The sequence below is a fragment of the Sus scrofa genome, chromosome 15, assembly GCF_054392235.1.
Source record: "Sus scrofa isolate SSC_HxYL_T2T_F1_AM1 chromosome 15, Sscrofa_HxYL_maternal_Yorkshire_Landrace_v2.0, whole genome shotgun sequence".
Lineage (NCBI taxonomy): Eukaryota > Metazoa > Chordata > Mammalia > Artiodactyla > Suidae > Sus > Sus scrofa.
This window is the reverse complement of record NC_139397.1, coordinates 110,587,983-110,609,348: the sequence shown is the minus strand read 5'-3', so window position 1 is coordinate 110,609,348 and position 21,366 is coordinate 110,587,983. Positions and strand designations below refer to the sequence as shown.

Sequence of the window (21,366 nt, the reverse complement as noted above, 5' to 3'; positions counted from 1 at the left end):
TGAATTCCAAGCAGGACTTTATCATCTATAGAAAGAAGTATTTATCCAATAGAACTAGGAAATTTTAATATTGCATAGGTGAATTACTCTAATAACCGAAGTTTATCTCCTTCAAATGCCCAAAAAATTTTCATTCTATTTATGGGAAGATTTTCACAGACTTCTACCATAGTGACATCACCTACTCCTGACAATTCAAGAGTATTGTTACTACCTGCTCTCATCATGCTACACAGCAGGTGTCAACAGTTTTGCCCTTTTAAGGTTCTTCTGCTGCCCTCTCAGTGCTAAAGTCACTTCCTGCTGCGGGTGGCATCTCTGCTCCTCACAGTGTAGTGTTTTTCTGGCTGGTGGTTACTCTACATACTGAGCTGAAGCAGTATGGGGAATCAGATAAGCAATTTGTTTACCTTTGTTATGAAGAATCTATAAAATGAGAGAGAGGCCTGTGACATCTGAACCTAACGTGGCTCCATAATCCCACTTTTGCACAGACATTAAGGTTTGGGGGCTGTGTTTTGGAACTCTTTGTGGTTGCTGCACATACGGGATCTGTGTGAAGAATTGTTAATATCCTATTACAGGCTGAATTGCATTCCCCTCCAAATTTATATACTGAAATCTTAATCCCCAGTACCTCAGAATGTGATTATATTTGGAGATAGGGTCTCTAAAGAGGTAATTAAATTAAAATGAGCCATTAGAATGGACCCTAATTGGTGTCATTATAAAAAGAGATTAGGACACAGACATTTATAGAGAAGAGACCATGTGAAGACACAGGGAGAGAAGGGTCATCTACAAGCTAAGGAACGAGGCCTCTTAAGAAACCAACCCTGCTGACCTTGATCTTGGACTGCAAGCCTCCAGAATTGTTGGAAAATACATTTCTGTTGGTTAAGCCACTCAGTTGGTGGTATTTTGTTCAGCAACTGTAGCAAACCAAGACACTAACCAAGTAGCTTCCTCCCCTGTGGTGTAGTGTCCAGATGTTATATCTGGAGTAGAGAATACTAAGAGCTATCCCAACATCTCCCCTCACCACACCTGTGTCTCAGCACAACTCTTTTATTTAAGCTATTGGCAAATTATTGCTAACATTGATTTTCCATGTAGGGGTAAGGAAAAGATAACACTGAAAGCAGAAAGAGAAACGAGCATCTGTGTATGCAAGAATAATGCAGAATTTAAGGCAGAAAATGTCTCATCTACATGAAGATAAATTCTGAGCTATAAGTTAAACTCTAAGAAAATCATCAGGAGTCAATGCCAACTCTTTCTAAACAAATATATTAGTCCAATTAGCTACTGAGACCAAAAAATAAACAAGTAAATAAATAAATAAAATAAAAACCAAAAAAACAAACAAAAAACCCCCCATAAGCTAGGAAATTTTATACACACAAAAAAAAAATTTTTAAAGCATAAAAGTAAATCATTACCTTTTGGTCCAATGAAAACCACAGTGAAAGATGGATGAGTGTGTGAAATTCTGATTTCAATTTAAAATAGACATCAAAGGAAGAGAAAAAGCTTGGAGAAAAACAATGAAAATTTAAAGGAAAAGAAGGGACTTAGAAATGAGAACAGATGGGACCAGGAAAAGGGGACTGAGGTAGAATAGAATCATGGTTTTTGAAATTATGAAGCCTGGGTGGACAGGGGCTGGTTCTCCAAGCCTCAGGGTGCCTGACCTAGTGAAAGCCTTTGAAGTTTGAAAAGTATTGTTTTAGAATAAATAAAAGGCAATCACTCATTGCCTAATGTTGATCTTCTTTCTCTCAATTGTTGCTGAAAAAAAATTACATAGATTTGAAGCAGATATGTATCAGTGTGTGTATGATGAACAATATTAACGGAAACTATGGATGTTTGGGAAATTTCTAATCAGCCAAAATTGAATCCAGGGTGAGCAAACCCACTTACCCACCACTGATCCCTGAACTCCTGCCTGAAATGGAATGGTTCTGTTGTCTCAAGGCATAAAACAATGACACCCCAGAAGTCTGGATGGATGGGGGAGACATAGGACAGGGAAGTTCAAGTCTTCACCCATCTTCAAAGGGACTTTTTTTTTATTTCCTTACTAGCCTTAACATTTTCCTGCCTTCTTAAAAGTGGTGGTGGTTTCTAAAACTACACAGATAGCAAAAATACACTTTTAGGAGTTCCATTGTGGCTCAGTGGTTAATGAAACCGACTAGCATCCATGAGGACATGGGTATGATCTCTGGCCTCGCTTAAGGATCCCGAGTTGCCATGAGTTGCCATGAGCTGAGGTGTAGGTCACAGACATGGCTTGGATCCTACGTTGCTGTGGCTGTGGTGTAGGCTGGCAGCTGCAGCTCCAATTCAACACCCTAGCCTGGGAACTTCCATATGCTGTGGGTGTAGCCCTAAAAAGACAAAAAAAAAAAAAAAAAAAAAAAGCTTTTAAACTGTTCCTAAATGTTAACTTCGAAAAAGTTAAACCACCTTGGAGTCGTTTGCATTCATTTATCGCCTATTGAAAAGCACTGTCCTCATATGCACATCATGCCTGGCCGGTGCTCCAACAGAAACTACTTGGCTGCTCCAGGACTGTTATTTCTGGCCTCAGAGATGCCCCTTGTAGACATCAAAAACAAACAAACAAAAAAAAAAGGTCAAGACTTGGTGTGCCCGGGTCCTGGGGCAACGAGCTGGCATTATTAACAGGTTAGCTCCAAAGCCCAGCACCTTCAAGCAAGGGCACGGGGCCTGGCAGAGCTGCTAACAAGTCAGGTTCCAAAAAACCTGATAGACTGGAAAAGCAATTGCAGATGAGCATGACCGGGTGTCTGGAAGTTGACCGCTTAACCTCACTTGATTTTACTTCTCTGGTGACCAGAGTGGCAGGAACTTTAGTCACATTACTCACCTACCTTTGAGCTCTAATTAAAGTTTGCTAAGACCTTTATCATCTGCCCAGACAGCTACCCTGGGAATGCAGAAGGGCTCAATCACAGTGCTGCTGTTATTATTTTGTTGTCGTTAGTGTTATTCCTGTTTTATAAAAATGATTCAGAGCATAACTGACTCTGAGGGTTTTTGTTTTTGTTCTTTTGGGGGTGGGGGGGTGGAGCCTGTAATGTGTTCTCCTTTTCTGACAATGATTTGGGCAGCGTATGCAGCAGGGATGGTGGATATGCATTAAAACACCCATCTCCTTTCCTCAAGTGGCCTCTGACCAGGAGAGTTGTGTGGAGATAAATAGTGGGGGTGGAGGATGAAGGTGTTATCTCCTGGCCATCCCTGACCTGTCCTCTAGGTGCTCACATTGTTTAGCAAACCCAAAGAATAAAACACAAGCTTTGATTCGGAAGACTTCTTTTTTTTTTTTTTTTTGCCATTTCTTGAGCCGCTCCCATGGCATATGGAGGTTCCCAGGCTAGGGGTCGAATCAGAGCTGCAGCTGCCAGCCTATGCCAGAGCCACAGCAACGCGGGATCCGAGCTGCGTCTGCAACCTACACCACAGCTCACGGCAACACCGGATCCTTAACCCACTGAACAAGGCCAGGGATCGAACCCGCAACCTCATGGTTCCTAGTCAGATTCGTTAACTACTGTGCCACGATAGGAACTCCCTCAGAAGACTTCTTAGCTCAGAGTCTGTGGTTTGAGATTTGAGTGCTAGGATGAAACAATTGTCTAGGGGTTGAAGTTATCCATTTAACTTTCAGATTCATTTGAGAACCTGAAAGACACACACCCAAACCTCTGTCCACCCACTCAGTCCCAAATACCACACCATTGTTTGGCTATCAGACAATTCAGTCTATAAACCAGTTTGGGGTGAAGATTACAAAGAATCAAACTTTGACCTATTTAATTCTCAAATTTAAGCCAAGTAAACACAAAATCTTTGGATCTGGAGGAAACACTGTGGTCTATCAAGTCCAGATTCTACACATCTGCACTCCCATGATAACATTACCAATAAATTGTCATGAACCTTTTATCTAAATACCTCAAGGCAGAAGATAAATTTATTTACCTTGAAACTAATGAAACCTCAGCATGAAGGCCTCTCACCTGCAAAGGCCTCTTCCAAGCCCTGTACTTAACTTTGTATCCATCATTTGTACTTTTTTCTTAAAGAGGGCTCCCTAAAATGTATAACCTTCAGACCCCATAAAGCTGAGGAGGTATGGGGACAAGGACATTCCAAAAGGCAGGCTAAAGTACTTCCTTGCATTAGAATAAAATTTGCCTGTCTACAGGTATGCCCAAAATATCATAAAATTGTTTTCCATAATATAGTCATAGTTCTGAGATTGGTTATAGTCATTGAGTGGATAGAGTAATTAAGAGGGTTATCTGAAAGTCCTATATTTATTTACTTATTTTTATTTTATTTTATTTTATTTTATTTTATTTGTCTTTTTGCCTTTTCTTGAGCTGCTCCCCTGTCATATGGAGGTTCCCAGGCTAGGGGTCTAATCGGAGCTGTAGCTGCCGGCCTACACCACAGCCACAGCAACGCAGGATCTGAGCCACATCTGCAACCTACACCACAGCTCACGGCAAAGCCAGATCCTTAACCCACTGAGCAAGGCCAGGGATGGAACCCGCAACCTCATAGTTCCTAGTCGGATTCGTTAACCACTGTGCCATGACAGGAACTCCCTATATTTATTTATTTAGTCTTTTTTTTTGCGGGGGGGGGGAGCCGCACCTGCTGCATAGGTTCCCAGACTAGGGGTCGAATCAGAGCCACAGCTGCTGTCTTACACCACAGCCACAGCAACTTCAGATCTGAGCCACATCTGTGATCTACACCACAGCTCACAGCAATGCTGGATCTTTAACCCACTGAGAAAGGCCAAGGATCGAACCCGCAACCTCATGGATACTAGTCAGTTTCATTACCACTGAACCACAATGGGAACTCCCTGAGAGTCCAATATTTAGACTTAGCACCAGTTGCTCTTTTTTGCCCCAGTGCCTTTATCCAGACTGTTCCTTCTTCCTGGAAACTCTTACCCCTTCTGTCTGACTTTGCTTTCAGATCTCAACTCACATGTCCACAAGAATGTCCTCCCAAACTTCCCTGATGACGTCAAACCCTCCCCAATGTAGTATCATCACATCATGCTTCTTCCTGGCACTTATCACACTGTAACTTCACTCATGTTTGCGTGTTTATTCCTTTGAATGCTCTCTAATTCCCCCACCCAAGTGAGCTATGCCTGAGGCCTGGACATGACCTTATTTTTCTCACCCTTGCAACTCCAAGCCTAGCACAGAGCCTAGCATGGTAACTATTTGTAGACTGAATCAGTAAAGTGCCATGAGAGTTAGAAGGAGTTAGTAAGAAAAGATCCTCTGGGAGTCCCTGTTGTGGCACAGTGGTTAACGAATCCGACTAGGAAACATGAGGTTGCAGGTTCGATCCCTGCTCTTGCTCAGTGGGTTAAGGATCCAGCATTGCCATGAGCTATGGTGTAGGTCACAGACACAGCTCAGATCCCACATTGCTGTGGCTCTGGCGTAGGCCAGTGGCTGCAGCTTTGATTAGACCCCTAGCCTGGGAACCTCCATATGCCACAGAAGTGGTCCTAGAAAAGGAAGGTTAAAAAAAAAAAAAAGAAAAAAGAAAGAAAGAAAAAAAAAAAAAGAAAAGATCCTCTGGATTTAAGTTAAATACAAATTTATTAAGAACTAAAAAGTCAACATTATAAAGAATTACATTTTAGCTCATTATAATGTACATTTTCTGACAATAATTATTTGGTGTTCAAGAATGAAACAAGCTATTTTAAAACATAGAGAGTGTCCCTTAAAAGTACATGTTTACTACTAAAAATGTTAAAGAATAAAATTCTCTAAAGGGTTAGAGATGGACTAAGATCAGCTAGATCATTTAAGACTTGTCCCACCTAGAAACCATGTAAGTCTAAGGTCACTGACGTACAACTTTCATTAATGGCATTTATGATGATCCACCTGTGTGAGGACAAGGTGCTAGTTTAACAATGAAGACATTAAATACAACTAAATAGTTTCTGTTAGAAGTTTATGTTCAATATAAGTAGAAACTGACACATAGGAGTAAGTATACGGAAGCAAATAAAAACATGACCACTGATACTAACTTAATTCAAGAATAAATGTTCTTTTCAAGACTGGATTTACTTCCTGCCTGAAACAACTAGAAAACAAAACATAGGAAACAATGGTCTTGAAAATACTGAAAGACAAGGAGCACAGGACTATAATCCCTGAGAGGAGGGGAACAAAGAAGGTGACTCCTGTGATTGAACCAGTTTATTTCCTGGAGCCTGTAAAACAGGAAGGAGGAACCACGCAGAAGCTGCAGTCAAGCTAAGTGAAAAATAGAAAGATTGGAACTCAGAGAGGCCATGATGGCTAGGATTTGTAGAAGAGCGCCAGAGAGGAGGGAACTGCACCTAGAGAAAATTGGAGAAAGATCTCTCCAGGCTTTGAATGCTAATCTACGTATGCATGAGAGGAAACCACCCAGGGCTGAGGAAAGAACTCTGAGAATGAAGTTTCTGGAACTCATGCAGGGCTGGGAATAAATAGTTCATGTTTCTATCAGCCAGAGTGGAAAGACCTCTTCATGTAAAAGACATCACATAGGGCAGGGGTTGGCAAACTACAGCCCACAAGCCAAGTCTAGCCCACAGATTTGTTTTTGAACAGCTTGCAAATTAAGAATGATTTCATATTTTTAAAGGATTATATCAACAGGAAGAAAAAGATGCCACAGAGACTATGTATGGCAAGCAAAGCCTACAGTATATATTATGTGTCCCCTCACCAAACAAGTTTGTCATTCCTTGATATAGTCAGCTTGGAAGTAGGGACAAATTAACCCCAAGCTAAAGGCTGCTCTGGACTCACCCTAGCAAATTTAAAAGCAATCCTTAAAAGGAGCCTACAGATTCCTATGATTTAGGTAACAATGAACAAAATCTAACACTATTTAATGAAATACAGCAAAATTGAGTGCCCCCCAAAATAAAATTCAGCTATTAAAAGATTGCTGGACTTGTAAAGAAGCAAGAAAATATTATCCTATATTATTAACCTATTATTGTATAACACATTACCCCCAAGGTGGCTTCAAACAATAATCATTTATTCTTTTTATCATTTCTCTAAGTCAGGAATTCTGACAGAACACAGTAAGGAATGCTGGTTGCTGCTTCACAGTGTGTGGGACCTAAGCTGGAGTCTGCAGACTGGAATTTTCTGAAGTCTTGTTCAGCTTCATATTTGATGCTAACTGTTGGCCACCTTGTGTAAGGAAAGAATTAACAGAGCAGGTCTGGTTGCTTTTTCCTTGCATGTCTCCAAGAGAACCCGGGACCATGGATGACGCTTGGCCAGCCACCATGGAATATGTCCCCTAGACGTCAGGGATTGACGATTTTGTCATGGACACCTGGAGCAATGGGCTGTGCGGTGTCACATTGTCAGGTGGCTTTGCACAAATATTAAGATGGATGAGGTGCACCTGGTTTCATTGTTGGGGTCCTGAGATTCAGTTGCCATCGCTGGTTGCATAGCAAAATATGCTTATGTGACCAGCACACCAAAAAAGCCTTGGACCCTAAGACTCTAAGAGGACTCATTGGGTAGAGACGTTTCACATGTTCCCACAGTGCTCTGCTAGAGAGAAAGCACATCCTATGTGGCCTCTGATGAAAGACTCTGAAGCCTGAACTGCACCTTTCTGGATTCTACCCAATGAAAACTTCCTTCCTGCTGCTTTACTCTGTATCTTCTGACATAATAAAATATAGCTGGGGATATAAGCTTCCCTTGAGTCTTGTGAATCCTTCTAGCCAATCACGAAAATTGGGGTGGCTTGAAATCTTCAAAGCACCATGAAAATATTAATCCAAAGAAAGCTAGAGGATGTATAAGTTAGCCATTGCTGTATAACAAATTACCTCAAACTCAGCAGTTTAAAACATTTACTGTCTCATAGTTTGTGTGCATGAAGATTTGGGGGGTGGGGTGGGGCTCAGCTGGGGGTTCCTGTTCAGGGTCTCTCACAGTCTAGTCACAGGCTTGGCTGGGTCTGGAGGATCTGCATCCAGGCCCACTTACCTAATGGATGGCGGGAGGCTTCAGCTCCTTGCCACTTGGGTCTCCAGAGGGCTGCCTATGACCTGACTCCCCCCAGAGGAAGCGATCCAAGAAAGAAAAAGAGAGACAAGCCCTGCAACAGAAGTCACAGTCTTTTATCATATAATTTCAGGAGTAAAGTAACTTCACTGTTACCATATTTTATTAGCCACACTGACCAATTCCAATATAGTGTGAGAGAGGACTACACAAAGGTGTGTTATCAGAGATGAAATATTTTGTAATAGTAATGGGGTCCATTCATCAAGAAAATGAAAAATTCCTAAATGTGTACACTGAGCTTCATGCCTAATTCTAAAATCCAAATAGAGGGTTTTTTCCATCTGTGTTTATAGTTAATAGCATTTTCTGGAAGATATATTTGGCATATTTTTAAGTCCACCTATGTTTCATCATCATCTTCATTATAGTTGTCCTCATCAATATCAAGGCAATCCAAAAGCCAATGTAATTTTCTTTTATGAAAGAATTATGGAAATGCCATAAAAAATAAAAGTTCACTTGTAAATAGCTCTGCTTTAAGTAATGACCAGTAGGGAAAAAAACCACCTAGGTGTTAAGAAAGGGTGCAGCGATTTCAAGAAATCAGAGTTCAGCAAGGCAAACAGGAAATCAGAACCACAAATGAGAAACAATGCCAAGACAGCAGAATGTGATGTTGAGGTAGAAATATTTTTGATGGTTGATAGGCCAGCAAAATTTGACACTGATGATGTCTGGGAAGTGGGGAGAAGGCACTGGAAATTCTAGTAACTAGGCAATGAGCACATGAGGGTGAGACTGTCTTGTTCACCACTGACAGACAGTGCTAGGCCTGTGAGTAAACTAATGTGAAATGTTTATCTCTTTATGGAAAAAAATAGTCTGTAATGGGAAAGCCTGCCAAAATGGACCAGTGGCTTTAAAGATTTCATTTGAATGACTCCAGAATATAGACTTTATGCTTCAAGACTAGATTGCCTTCCTAAACTCTAATTTTCTTCTTGTGATACGAAGAAAAGAAAGATCTGGAAGAAAATTCTATGCAAGTGTCAAAATAGGCAGATTTCAAATGTCCCCTGGCATTCAAGACTCTACTTGATCTGGCTTCTACACACTTTTCTAGGTTTTTTTTTTTTTTAATCCATTCTACCTTCTGGAAATATGCCATTCCTGTAACATTGACCAAATACTATATTTTCTGGATTTAATTGGTACATTTCTCCTCACTTTTTCATATCTCTAAAATCAATGTGTTTTATATCAATGCATTTGGGTTATGGCCCGCCTTTAAACATGTCCTCAGAGAGTTGGCTAAAGGTACTTTTTCTTCTTCTTTGCATCAGTTGAAAATGCAACCAATCTTTCTAGACCCAATTTAATCCCAAATCTCCTAAGAAAAAAAAAAAAAAAGAAACTTCCTGATGAGCCCACCAAAAATTAATTCACTTTCTTCTTACCTACAGAGATACTAAAATCCTAAAATCTCAGTTAATGTATTCTGTACTACTTAATATAGTAGTCATGTGTCCCTGTCTTATTTCTTTTTCTAGATTACAGTAAGTATCCAGAGGGCAAAAACTATGTCTTTTACAACATTGTACTTTCTATAGCAACTAGTACATATTTTCCTCATTTTGATGATCAATAAATATTACTTTGGTGAATGAAGGAATAAGTTAACTATACAAATTATGGTTCAGGAATACAATATATTACAAAGGAATGTGAACAGTAGCAATATGAGAACTGGTACATGGTTAAACAGGGAAAAAGCAAGCTGCAAAATAGTATGTATAGAATGATTTTATTTTTGCTAGATCAACAGCAACATATTCCTCCCTAACATGCACAATGTAAATATTTGTATATACTTAGGGAGTTGTTTGGAAGAACATAGGCCTAATGGTTAACATCAATTATCTCTGCAAAGTGGGATGGAGATGATGAAATTATTCAAGTTTAGATAAATCTTCCCATTTTACTTATTTATTTCACATACACACACACACACACACACACACCCTATGTTATTTGGCTCTGGATTTAAAAAAAATCAACAAAGTATGTGAATACATATTGCAGTGAAAATTAAAGGAGAAAAAGGAAAATTCTGGCTTTCTTATATGTAGCTCTATGTAGCTTTTTGGTGAAAAAGAAGAGAAAGCCCCAAGTTCAATATATAGAAGGTTGTGAGTTATGAGATATGACAACCAAGAAATAAGATTAATTCAGAAAACCATAGAAAAAAATAGTGTTTTTTGAACCCAGATGTAACGGAATTCTAGGGCCTAGTACAATGGTTGATTTAAAATCTGCTGTCACACAAAACAAAATGGAAAGTTGAGGGCAGTGGAGAGTAAGTCATTTTAACAAAAAAGCCTCTTGCTTATGTTGAGATATAACTAAAGCAAGATTCCTATGCAAGAGACATCTCTCAAATGTGTTTTTCTTCATAAGAGTGCCCCCATCAGAGCCACATTGTGTAGTTATCCGTAATCTTGTGACACCATTAATGTTAACTAAACACCCTGGGTGAAATGTTTGTATCTTTACCTTTAGTAACAACAGTTATTTTTTAACATTTTATTTTATTTTATTTTATTTTATTTTATTACTGCATCCATACAAGTAGCATCCATCTACTTGGCACTGTACTAAGTGTCTTAGGTTTTATTTTATTCATGCCTCCTAACAACCCCATGATGTTATTCTCCCCACTTCACAGATGGGGAAACTGAAGCTTAGATATGTTAAGTAGTCAAATTTGAACTCTGGAAGTCTGCTTATTGATGCCAAATCCCTCGCCCTTTGCCTCTTCACAAATGTGTCTATCACATAATCATACCTATTACTGCTAGACCCTTTATTCCTCACTTTCTTACTTCAGTAGGTGAAGGTATGTCTTAATTGCCCACATTCGTACCAACACAACACAAGAACTGCTGTAGCACATCTCAGATCAGTTCTTCCATCTACTCAGCTTCCTGTTTTTTAAAAAATAAAGTACATTATGCTGGGGAGTTCCCCATTGTGGCTCTGCAGGTTAAGGACCCAACTAGTATCCATGAAGATGTGGGTTCAGTCCCTGGCTTCACTCAGTGGGTTAAGGATCCAGTGTTGCCATGAGCTATGGTATAGGTTGCAGATGCAGCTTGGATCTGGAGTGCCTGTGGCTATGGTATAGGCTGGCAGCTGTAGCTCTGATTCAGCTGCTAACCTGGGAATTTCCATATGCCATAGGTATGGCCCTAAAAGCAAAAAAAAAGAAAAAGAATATTCTGCTGGAAGGCAGATGTTCCCCAATATTCCCCAATATTACTATCTTCCTTTACTAACTTGTTGAAGCTCCACCACTCCTTAATTCACTTGCTTTCTTTTTTGAACAGTGCATACTTTTACCTTAGCAGTTTGTTAATCATTGCATGAAGCAGTATAGGTCCATCATCCCTTACCCACCGATTCTGAGGTCAACAAGAGTTTTAAAATGAAAGACTGTCCACAGCTCACTTGGCATTAAAGCCTAACCAGAATGGAACTTATTTGGCAACAACACCTGCCCTGAACTGACTTGAGGCTATTTTACACCTTCACTGATCACCATCAGCGTGAATATTTACACATCTCACCACTGAAATGTCAGTGTGTTTTATCACAGGGTGCTACCCAGACTTCACTCAGTGTTTTATGTATCATATGACATATTTACATTTTTACCTATCCAAGTTCCAAAAAGTTCTAAATTACAAAGGCTTCTGGAACCCATGGGGTTCAGATAAGTGATTTTAGTTGTTTCCTTTCTTTTACTGCTTCCCACCCCTAGCCTTTTTTTTTTTTTTTTTTAAGACTTAAAGTATCTGGTATTTTCTGAAGTCTAATACTTTGACTTGGCTCATGTCTATGGCCATGTCATACAAACACTTTGTGACCTCAGAAATTTCAAGTGTTATAGTGTAGCTCTTTTTAAACTTGATTCTTATACAGAAATCATTAGTCATCCCTCACCCCTTGCTGGTAGTTTCATTGTTCATTGATTGTGAGCCACTAAAACATTTTCCCCCAACAGACATTTTTTTTCCTCCTTAGACAGTGTCTAAATATGGGAGGCTGCTTTATCAGGCCGCAGGTTGGTTGTTTGATTGACTTTTTTTTTGGACTGTGTAAAGCAGTTTATAACCCAATGTGGGATTAGATTAACCATAATTTGACTAAAATTAAGGTGATCAGATGAGCCTTAAATTTATGACTGATCTGGGTTTGTTTAATCTCAGTTTTTCTGGGTATATTCATACAAACTCACAGGGTTCATTTTCCCATTCATCTGTCACATGATTTTTCTGGTATTCCAGCATGCTCTCCTAACCTTTGGTGCTAAACCGTAGCACCTGAATATCCATTAAGTCTAGCACCTTCAGACATTTTAAAACTGTCACAGAGGTATCCATTCATTAAATAAAATTTTCCATGACAGGTGTCTGAGTCATGAAACAATTCTAAGAGCCAAGGAAAGACTCCAAAATGAAGGGGAAGAAAAAGTACTTCGTAAGGTACTTCCTTGCTTTTCTGTGGTAAATCAGTTGCTATGACAGTAGACTTTCTCAGAGAACATGTACCTAAGTGCTTAAAATAGCAGAGAGTACTTCTCCCTAACGAATCAGATTCTGCAAGGAATTACTAAGTCTTACAGTATTTATATGAGCACCGTTTTACCAATCAATAACTAGAGCTACATAGTAGGGTTGAGAACATTCCATTGCCTACCATTTTTAAAAAAGGAAACTCCTTAGTGATTAACATATAGGTATATGTGCCTGTTATTTTAAAAGCCTTCCATTTGTCTCATGTTGAGATAATTTTGATTTGAAGCCTATACTTTAAGTCATTAATTAAGCCTCCTAACATCAGTGTGGCATAAATGAATGCAATGATGCCCATTTTAAAGGGACTGATTAAAGATGTCAAGTATACTTTCACCTTAAAGTACATCCTCATTCAGATATAAAACTCAGACTGTTTGCTCCCTGATTAATTGTTATGTGATGACTGCTTTACTCCACATCCCAAGTTATCCTTGAGGACTCTCAAGCCTGACCTTTGTCTTCCCAGGATATTTGTTGGGCAGGCAGTGGGGTTGAGGACCTAAGGCTGCACGAGGAGGGCGATGGCTCCCTCAGAAAATGGGGGAGAGGACCTGGCAGTGGGACTCCTGTAGGTCAGCAATAGCTCTCTTTGAGTTGCCATCCTCATTAGCAAGTGGCTAGGGCACCAGCTCCCTTAGCTGCCCTTTCCCAGCCAGTGCAGTCTGCTTTCACTCCTGAATCCCACCGTGGAGTTTCCCTCATCAGCCATTCTTGTGCACAGACCTCACTGTGCTGCCCAAAGCAATAAATGGCCTGTCAGGCTTGATGTGCATGGGGCTGTTACCAAATTGGAACCGAAGGCCAGAGAATTTCATCTCCATGAGGTACCAGGGCTATTTCAGAAAGCAGAAGTGCCAGCTTCACCCTCTAGTGATGGTCCTCAAAGGGTAATTGGAGAGTGCAGAAAAAAAACCCTTAAGGAAATCTGAAATAATATACTGGAATTGGGGAATTCTGAAAAGAGAAAACATGCTATAGACTTTTCTGCTTCTTTTCTTTTTAAACAGCTCTACACCTTGTTGATGTGCTAAGTACACATTTCACTAAGTGGGCACTTCATTCAAGTTCTCTCATCTTATGACATTTATTTATTTATTATTCTACTTCTACTTAACCTTTTTTCTCTATTTTTTTCAGTAAATATAGCTATAAGGATATTGGAAATCTATTAGCACATATTATCCATTGAGCCAGCATGCTGCTTATTAAGCATGAGGAGAAACCTGTGAATATGACAGGCATGGCCTGCCTGCCCTCAGGGAGCCTGCATTCTGGGGGCCTGAGAGAGGCTGGGGAGCAAAGGCTTTATAAACAAGTCGCTCATGTGGTGCTGCTGTGAAGGCTTGGCAGTTGTTGGGAAAAAACAGGATACGCTGGTCTACATTAGATATTCAGGATCAAGAATCAAAATGGAATCCTGTAATAGGCTTTGGCATAACACCAAATTTGAATTATGGAAGGGATAAATGTTCTTGGCATCATACTGGAGCTTTTTGGAAGAAAAGGGCTATTTAAAAAAGGACTCTAAGGCATTGTCTAAAATAATGCAAAAACCACTGGCTGAAAGTGAAAACATTAAAAAATCCACAATAAAAAGACATTGCTATTTCTCTGTTTTCTTTGAAAAGAATATAGCCAAAGATACCTGTTCAGTAATGAGTCATTTCAGTCAGAGTGATTGTACCGGTTGCTCATTCACTCAGTGGTTGTGTAAGGGTTGTGAGTAGAGATTGCATTTTGTGTGACTATCTTCCAGGACCTGATTTTTGTCGGTATGCTCATCCTTTCCCCCACTTCCTGGGAACTCAGATCCCCTCACTTTTAGGGCAACCTATACTTACTCTGTCTTGCGGGAGATGCCATAGCCTCTCCCTGTGAGCCTGTTTTTCCAACTTCACTCATACGAGACATTTTCCTACCAGATTTCTTCTCAAGATCTAGGCCCATTTTTTTGCTCCTTGCTCAGAAGTTATTAATATACATACCTTTGGCTCCACTATATAATATTGCTTTGTCCCAAGTCAGCCCATACTCTGTCGAGGAAGGATTCCCTAATTTAAGAACTCAGATCCACTAAACCATCCAGCTCTGCTTTTAATGGCCCTGTGGGAACAGGTTAAATGCTTTTGCTAACATAGTTGTCAAGAAATCATGTTTGGAACCTAGACTAAGAAACAGGCATCAAGATCTACAGCTGGGGTCCTGTACCTCCAGACCAAGATCAGCAGAGCCAAAAAGTTCAACATCTCATCAAGGGTCCACCAGTCTTCCAGTTTTTAAATGATTCTGAGAAAGATAAATAGATTTGGAGAACTGCCTGGACACTACTCTTAGATAACTACATCAGCCCCTTTTTATTATTTATATCAGATAGATATAAATATAAATGAATCTCAAGCAAGCAAGGGAAATATTATCTCAAGTTCACTGGAAAGGGCTCAGGCTGTGGAGTTACTGGGGGATGCTGGACCAGAGATGAGCTCTCTCAGAGGCCAGTGACCAGGCCAGGCCACAAGAGCCATCTGACCTATGCAAGACAGTACAAAGACGCTTGGGGGACACTAAAGAGCTATCCCCCTTACGGCATGACTTACTCAGAGGACATAATCCAGACAGATTTACATGAGCAGTTCATGCCAGTGGAGAACCTCAGTACAAAAAAATTTGGTTTTGCCTATAGTCTTTATTGATACATCTCAGTTAGCACTTCCTTCTGACTTGGTACTACTAACATGTTCACAAGTGTCCCTACGCTACTAGCTTCCACCTACAAGTTATTATCTTCCAAATTTTAACCAATTATTCCAAATCAGAATCTTTATTCTAGAAAAACTTTTAAGATGTTTATGCCATTTTTTTTTTAAGCCTGGCACAATAATACCAGATCTGCATCTAGAACAGTGACATGCAGTTGGCAGGGCCCAAGCCCTGGACTTGATGGTCCAAAGAGCACAGAGGCCTCAACAAAAGCATCCACTGTCATAATGCTTTGTATATGCCCTTCCCATCTTTCTCCATGCACATATATTTCTGTATGTGTGGCACTGTTATCTGTAAATTAAAAGACTGGCAGCAACCTCAATGTCCAAGGTTAGGGAAATTTTCATCTATTCTCTATTACAGCCAATTGCTGGGATATTTTGCAGCTATTTTAATGATCTTTATAATATTATGTAGTAATGCAGGAAAAGAATTCAAATGTACATTTAAGTGAAAAGGTAAAGATACAAAATTATTTGTATGCTTTAACAACTTATATAAAAATAAATGTACATAGTGGGAAGGGAGACCAGAAGAACATTTGCAAACCCGATTAATGGCTCATGTTCTGGGGTAGTTGATTATGGGTAATTTCCTTCTTATTTTTATTTATTTATTTTTTTTGCTTTTTAGAGCTGCATCTGCAGCATATGGAAGTTCCCAGGCTAGGGGTCGAATCAGAGCTACAGCTGCCAGCCTATGCCATAGCCCCAGCAATGCAGGATCCAAGCCAAGTCTGTGACCTACACCACAGCTCATGGCAACACCAGATCCCTGACCCACTAAGCAAGGCCAGGGATCCAACCCCCATCCTCATGGATACTAGCTGGATTCGTTTCCACTAGGCAGCATTGAGAACTCTGTAATTTCCTTCTTACTTTTAAGTTTCTCTAGCATTGCTACATTGTTTTTACACAAAATTAAGTATATTATACATATACACATGCATGCTTCTTCTAAGACAAAGTTTAGGACTTTGCCAGGTCTTGGATTTTAATATTACCACTTAGAAAATATAACTAATAAAAGTTCTTATTCAAATGGGTTTAACGTGAGGGAATCTATTGGGATATATCATCAGAAAGTTCAGAGGTTGGACCATCCCTCAGGGTGAACTGTTCCAGAGATTCGTGGGGTCCTCAGTGCTGGGGTTCCATTTCTCTTGACTCTGCCTTGCTGCATAGACCAGCCTTTTTGTCACACTTCTTCCCTCCTGACAGAATAGCAGCAGCAGCTCTATATTGAGAAAGAGCAAGGTCAACTCTTCCCCAAACCATCAAACAGAAGTCTTTGCTTCACTCTGATTGGACCAGTGTGGACCAGGGGACTGCTACATGGGCTTAAGGTTAAATTATGCCCAGTGTACACCAATCTGCAGTAAGCTAGTTACAGTTCACAAATATTTGCTGCCTTTACCTGTGAGAGGATTATATGTCCCCACCTCACTGATGTTATATTTGGCCATAACTTGCTCTGGACATGGAAATATAAAATATCAGTATTCAAAACCAAGACGTGACATAGCTGTTTAACGCTGCCGCTGGTTGCACTGAAACCATTTTGTTCCTCTGCCAAGTAGAAGCGTTCAGAGCTAGTGTGTGGTTTGCAGCACTATTCCCCCCTCCCCTACCACTGCTGGCAAGATTCCAAACAGAGGCTTCACTACCAGCTGGGGTTAGAGAATGAAGACAAAACACAGTAGAGCCACAGACAAACCAAGGTGCACATGTAGTATGAGCTGCACCTTTGTTATTAGCTGTGAGACTTGGGGGTTTTTTGTTACTGAATATAACCTAGCCTTTCCTGACTGGGCTTGGGTCCTGGCTTGGCCATTTCCAAGTTATGTAACCTTGCACAAGTTGTTTCATTTATCTATACTTATTTTCTTTATTGTAAAATTCCTGGTACAAACTCAGAAGTTACAGCTGTTATTTGTTGCTAATAAGAATTATAATTCTTGGAGTTTCTGTAGTGGCTCAGCAGCAATGAACCTGACTAGCATCCATGAGGATGTGGGTTTGATACCTGATCTTGTTCAGTGGTTTAAGGATCCATTGTTGCTGTGAGCTGTGGTGTGGGTCACAGACGTGACTCGGATCCAGTGGTTTTGTGACGGTGACATAGACTAGCAGCTATAGCTCGGATTCCACCCCTAGCTTGGGAATTTCCATATGCCACACCAGTGTGGCCCTAGGAAAAAAAAATTATAATTCTTACTCTCATGGGGGATTTTCCTCTAATTTACCTCAGTGATTTGCAGTGGGGGAAAAAGTGCAGCTATCTGAAAGTGGAGGTATATTATATTTCTTTGCCTTTGTAAAACAAAGGCAAACTTACAGACCCAAAGTCTCAATATATATACTGATCATGGTAGATAGAATAAGAAATTCTTCCTCAAGATATAAATATTAGTTCCTTGGAATTCTCTTATTTTTTTTTTTTAGGAATAAAAAAAGATTAACCCAAAATTTCATATGGGAAAAATGCTTTTCACATTCAATACCAAAATGTGATAAAACTATTCAGCAGTACAATTGGCTTCACTGAAGTAATTTTGTTCCTTCTTTGAGTTATCTATTATTGAAGATAGTCAGGCAACAGATATTGAAATAAATGATTTTTTTATTCCATTGTGAAAACTCTTGTGTTCCCAGCACCCCTTTCCACAAAGTGATGTATTCTTTTGTGTGTATGAGAGGGAGATTATAGTCAGAGGAATGCAATTTAGAAGTAAAATTTCCACTTTTCTTTTTTTAATTGAGATTGCAATTATATCTCGATTTGAATCTAAGTTGACTTGATTTTGTAATCAATAATTATTTTACATTATAGAACACATTTTCTATCTCAGACATCCATCACTGACATCTGATATCTGGTACTTTTTTTTCAGATAATGTAGATTTTATCTTGCTTAGTTTTCTGGGACCTGGTAATTAAGATATGAGACAATTATTTGTCCCTTTAGATTAAAAATATGTTCCGAAAAACATTGTGTAAACTAAATCATGGTTTAAATGCACTAGAGCTATAGTTCCCACACACTGGCTATGCAGGCAACTAGGGAACTTTACACACACACACAGATACATGTACACATATAAATTTCTAGGCCCTACTCAAGGACTTGTGAATTACAATTTTTGAAAGTGGAGCTCAAATTTTTCTTTTATTTAACCCAGATCTTGGTTTTAAAATATTTTTCCCCATCAAAAGATCCTGGGTAAAATGACTGATTCTAGGGCCAAGGTGGAGAAAATACAAGAAGTTAGAATATCTTCTTAATCCAATCATCTGTCGATGGACATTTAGGTTGTTTCCATGTCTTGGCTATTGTGAATAGTGCTGCAATGAACATGCAAGTGCATGTATCTTTTTCAAGGAAGGTTTTGTCCAGGTATATGCCCAACAGTGGGATTGCTGGGTCATATGGTAGTTCTAAGTTACCTCCATACTGCTTTCCATAGTGGTTGTACCGATTTACATTCCCACCAACGGTGCAGGAGGGTTCCCTTTTCTCCACACCCTCTCCAACATTTGTTATTTGTGGACTTATTAATGATGGCCATTCTGACTGGTGTGAGGTGGTAAAATAACTCTATATTGATATAAAAAAGGAAGGAAGGAAGAGGGAAGGAAGGAAAGTCTCTTACAATGGAATGCCAACTAATAAATATAGAGGGAATAATGCAATTAGAACATCACTAGTTGGGCAAGAATCATCAATAGATGCTAAAACCAATGGGTGAGAGTTTGATGAGGAACAGAATATTTACATTTTCTCAAAGTTATCTCCCTTTTAATTGCTTGCCAATGAAAAAAGAAAAATAGTAATTTTACAGTAAAAAAAAAAAAAAAAAAAAAGACTGGCAGGCACCACTTGTACAGGCTTAGCTGCTGGCCACCAAAAGATATATCTACATCCTAACTCCCAGGATTAGGACATTATGTGACTGCCTTTGGGAAAAGGGTCTTTGCAGATGTAATTAAGTTAAAGAGCTCAAGATGAAATCATCTGGGATTACTCTGGCCCTAAATCCAATGACAAGTGTCCTTATGAGAGATCAGAAAGCATGGACAGAGAGAAGAAAAAGAAGGCCATGTGAGGACAGAGGCAGAAAATGGTGTGAAGCAGCCAACTGAAAATGCTGACAGCCACCAGAAAATGCAAGGAAGGAATATACCCTACACCGTCCAGAAGGAGTACAGCCCTGACAACACCTTGATTTTTGGACTCTGGCCTCCATACTGTGATAGAAAATTTTTCCGTTGTTTTAAGCCACCCAATGTGTGGTAATTTATTATGGTAGCCCTAGGAAATGAATACACCATTTTAACCAAATGATCAGCTAGTGTTACCGATAAAGGAATTAACCTACATCACGTGGTTCCTCAAGAGATATACTGAGGAGTTCACAGCATTACTCTCATAATTGTTTCTGCCAGAACTGCACAACCTGAATCTAACCATGAGGACATATCAGACACATCCAAATTGAGAGCCATTCTACAAAAGAAATAGTCTGTACCCTTGAAAAATATTGAGGCTATAAAACCAATGAAAGGGTGAGAAACCGCTCTAGATTAAAGGAGACTCGGAGTTCCTGTCATGGCTCAGTGGTTAACCAACCAGACTAGTATCCATGAGGACTCGGTTTGATCCCTGGCCTTGCTCAGTGGGTTAAAGATCCTGCATTGCCCTGAGCTATGGTGTAGGTTGCAGATGCAGCTCAGATCTGGCGTTGCTGTGGCAGTGGTGTAGGCAAGATAACTAGCTACATCTCCAATTTGACCCTGAGCCTAGGAACCTCCATATGTCACAGGTGTGGCCCTAAAACGACGAAAAAAATAAAAAATGAAAGATAAATAAATTTTTAAAAATAGATCAAAGGAGACTAAGAAATATTAACAAAATAAAGTGCTTCATGGGAGCTTGGACTGTGAGAAAAATAGTCATTTAAGGGGATATTTAGCAAAATGTGGATATGAACTGTGGATTGAATAATAATGTATTAATCTTCAAGTTCCTGTTTTTGTTTCATACTGTGATTGTGTAAGAGAATATCCTTGTTCCTAGCAAATACAAACTGAATATTAAGGAGTAAGAGGATATCCTGCCTACAACTTACTCCCAAATGATCCAGAAGGAAAAAAAAATACTATGCATACATGTATAAAAAGAATGAAAAAGTACAAACATTAACAAATGGAGCATGAGAGTTCTTTGTACTATAATTGCAATTTTTTCAGTAATTTTGAAATTATTTCAAAAAGGATATTTAAAAAAAGCTTCCTAGATTATTGTGATGTGTCACCAGGTAATGAAAACCACTGCATTAAAATTTACTAATTAAAGCAGTGGTTATCATCTGCATGATTTTGCCTCCACGAAAACACATAGAAATGTTTGAAGACATGTTCAATTATCAATGACTGCACAGAGTGGCGGGTGGCGAGTGGGGAGTGGATCTGGAGAGGCACTACTGGCATTTAGTGTGTAGAGAGGCCAGGGATGCTGCTAAAGTGGTAAAATGTGCAGGACAGCCACCCACAACAAATAATTTTCCATCCTAAAATGTCAGTAGTGTCACAATTGACACAAGTTAAGAAACCTTGCTTCAGGGAAATCATACACTTTCATTAATATAACCAGATTCTAAGTACTTATGGGAACTAGCACCAAATTTATATAGGTTTAGAGTAGAGTAAAATTTTGTATCAATAAAAGATTCCCATTTTACAAGTAAAAATATGTTTGCATTTTGAGACTTGGAGATCCCCTACAGAAATGCATACAATCCTATGTCACCTCACATGACAAACAAGAGTAGTGAAGGAATACA

At 39.5% G+C, this 21,366-nt stretch overlaps 1 long non-coding RNA gene across 8 annotated transcripts in view; it reads left to right on the top strand.

Annotated features, from left to right (window-relative positions):
- LOC100516649 (uncharacterized) overlaps positions 1-21,366 on the top strand; it is a 147,676-nt gene that overhangs the window by 59,619 nt on the left and 66,691 nt on the right. For 2 of the 8 annotated variants that reach the window (XR_014829417.1, XR_014829415.1), the window contains one exon: positions 7,153-7,807. The exons of 3 other annotated variants lie outside the window; for them this stretch is intronic. This is a non-coding gene — a long non-coding RNA (uncharacterized LOC100516649). Of the gene's footprint in view, positions 1-7,152; positions 7,808-21,366 lie in introns of those variants that run through there. 3 more of the 8 variants (XR_014829418.1, XR_014829419.1, XR_014829412.1) reach the window with 3 other exon arrangements.